This window comes from Vulpes lagopus, chromosome 4 (genome assembly GCF_018345385.1).
Source record: "Vulpes lagopus strain Blue_001 chromosome 4, ASM1834538v1, whole genome shotgun sequence".
In the NCBI taxonomy this organism is placed as follows: Eukaryota; Metazoa; Chordata; class Mammalia; order Carnivora; family Canidae; genus Vulpes; species Vulpes lagopus.
In genome coordinates, this window is record NC_054827.1 from 122,819,365 (window position 1) to 122,822,187 (window position 2,823).

At 39.6% G+C, this 2,823-nt stretch overlaps 1 pseudogene; it reads left to right on the top strand.

Annotated features, from left to right (window-relative positions):
* The first annotated feature begins 254 nt into the window (after positions 1-254).
* LOC121488862 lies at positions 255-819 on the top strand (annotated as a pseudogene).
* Positions 820-2,823: the final 2,004 nt, after the last annotated feature.

Genomic DNA, 2,823 nt, shown 5'->3' on the forward strand with positions numbered 1-2,823 from the left:
CCACCAACAGTGGAATGTTGTATATCCACACAATGAAATATTCTACAAATGAGATGAATAGCCTACTGCTACATAGAGCACCATGAATGAGTTTCCTGAACACAATGTTGATCAAAGCAGCCAGACACAAAAAGACACTCACTGCATGATTCTTCTATGTGAAATTCCAAACAGGCAAAATGAATTTGTGGAGTTAGGAATCAGGATATGGGCCCTTCCTTCCAGTGGCAGCCATCAGCTCAAAGTAAGCCAAGATGGATGCTTACAAGTACACCTAGGAGCTATGGAGGAAAAAGCAGTTCAATGTAATGCTCTTTCTTCTCAGGATGCACTGTTGGCAGTACCACCAGCTCTCTGGGCTTCACAAGGCCCCTGCCCAACCTGGCCCAATAGAGCACACAGACTGGGGTACAAGACCAAGCAAGGTTATGTCATATATTGGATTCATGTTTGTTGCAAACACCTGGTTCCTAAGGGTGCTACTTACAGCAAACCTATCCATCATTGGGTTAACCAGTTTAAGCTTGACCAAAATCTACAGTCTGTTGCAGAGGAGGGAGCTGGATGCCACCGTGTGGCTCTGAGAGTCTTGAATGCTTACTGGGTTGGTGAAGAATCTTTGAGGTAATCCTCATTGATCCATTCCATAAAGCCATCAAAGAAATCTTGACACCCAGTGGATCGCCAAACCAGTCACAAACAAGCACAGGGAGATGCAAGGGCTGACATCTACAGGCCATGAGTTCCACCACTATTGGTGGTTCTTGCCATGCAGCATGGGGAAGATGCAATACTCTCCAGCTCCACCATTACTGCTAATATAAATAATGTTTGTAAAATTCTTACCTAATAAACAATTTAGGACAATCAAAAAAATGAGGCTACTGGGTACCTATGAGGAGAGAACAGAAATGCTTTGGGGGTGGCCCAGGTGGGCTGGTGATATTGTTTTTTCTTGACCTGGAGGGGGACACACAAATTTCATTTTGTGAAAATTGGGTGGTAAATTCACATTCTATGTGCTTTTCTGCATGTGTATGAAACTAGATTTTAAAGCATGTGAAAAGTCATGAAGATTTTAATACATCAACAAAGAATCCAAAAAAGAAATTAAGAAAACAATCTCATTTATAATAACATCAACATGAATAAAATACTTAGGAATAAACTTAACCAAGGAAGTGAAAGTTTTATACTTTGGAAATAACAAAGCACTGCTGAAAGAAATTAACAAAGACATATTGGAAAGACATCCCATGTTCATGGATTGGCAGATGCAATATTGTTAAGATGATAATATTACCAAAAGCAATCTGCAGATAAAGTGCAGTCTCTATCAAAATCTCAACAAGGCATTTGGTAGAAATAGAAAAATCCATCCTAAAATTTATATGGACTCTCAATAGTCAAAACAATCTTGAGAAGGAAGAACAAGGCAGGAAGATTCAGAGTTCCTAAATTCAAAACTGACTACAAAGCTACACTATCAAAATAGTATGGTTCTGGTGTAGAGACATACAGAAGGAATGTAATAGGGAGCCTAGATATAAACCCTCATATGGTCAAATGACTTTTAGCTAGGGAAAAGGAAAAGACCATCTTCCAACAAACAGTGTTGGGGAAACTGCACATCCCCATGCAAAAGAATGACATCAGAGCCCTACCCTATCTTACACCATACACACAAAAAAACCTCAAAATAGATAAAAAAAAAACCTAAAGCAAGAGCTAAACTATAAAACTGTCAGAGGTAAACATAGGGGGAAAACTTCATGACTTTGGATTTGGCAATGATTTCTTTGATACAACATCAAAAGCATATACAAGAAAAAATAGATACATTGGACTTAATCAAAATAAAAAATCTTGTGTACATCAAAGGACACAACCCACAGAGTGGAGAGGCAGTTGGCAGAGCAAGAGAAAAGATTTGCAAATCATTTACCTGATAAGAGACTAATATCCAGAATATATAGAGAACTCCTAAAACTCCACAACAAAAAACACAAACAGCCTGATTAAAAATGACCATAACACTTGAACAGGCATTTCTTCAAGGACTGTCTACAGATGACCAAGAAGCCATGAAAAGATGCTCACACGACTAAGCATTGGAGAAATGCAAATCAAAACTACAATCAGATACCACCAGCCATTAGGATGGCTATTATCTAACAAAACAAAACACCAAAATACCACATGTTGGCGAAGATGTGGGGAAATGAACCCTGCGCACTGTTGGTGGGAGTGCAAACTGGTGTAGCCACTGTGGAAACAGTATGGAGGATCCTCACAAAATTAAACAGAGAATTACCATACAACCCAGCTATTCCACATCTGGGTATGTCCAGAAGAATTGAAACCAAGGATTGAAGGGATGCCCACACCCCCATGTTCATAGCAGCATTATTCACAACAGTTAAACTGCAGAAGCAAACCAAGTGTTCATGAATGGATGAATGGTAAGCAAAAGGCAATCCATTCATGCAATGGAATGTTATTCAGTCTTAAAAAGCAGGAAATCCTTCCACCCGCCACCATATGGATGAATCTTGAGGACACAATGTTCAGTGAAATGAGTCAGTTGCATAAAGACAAATACTGTGCCATTCTACTCGTACTCAGATTCATAGAGATAGGAACGATAAAGATGGCTGGGGGAGGGGAGTGGGGTTAGTGTTTGATGGGGACAGTTTCAGATTCTAGGGATGGATGGCAATGGCTTACGACAATGTGAGTGTACTTGAATGTCACTGAACTATACACATACACAGGGTCAAGATGCTAAGTTGTATGGTATGTGTATGTCACCAGAATAAAGAA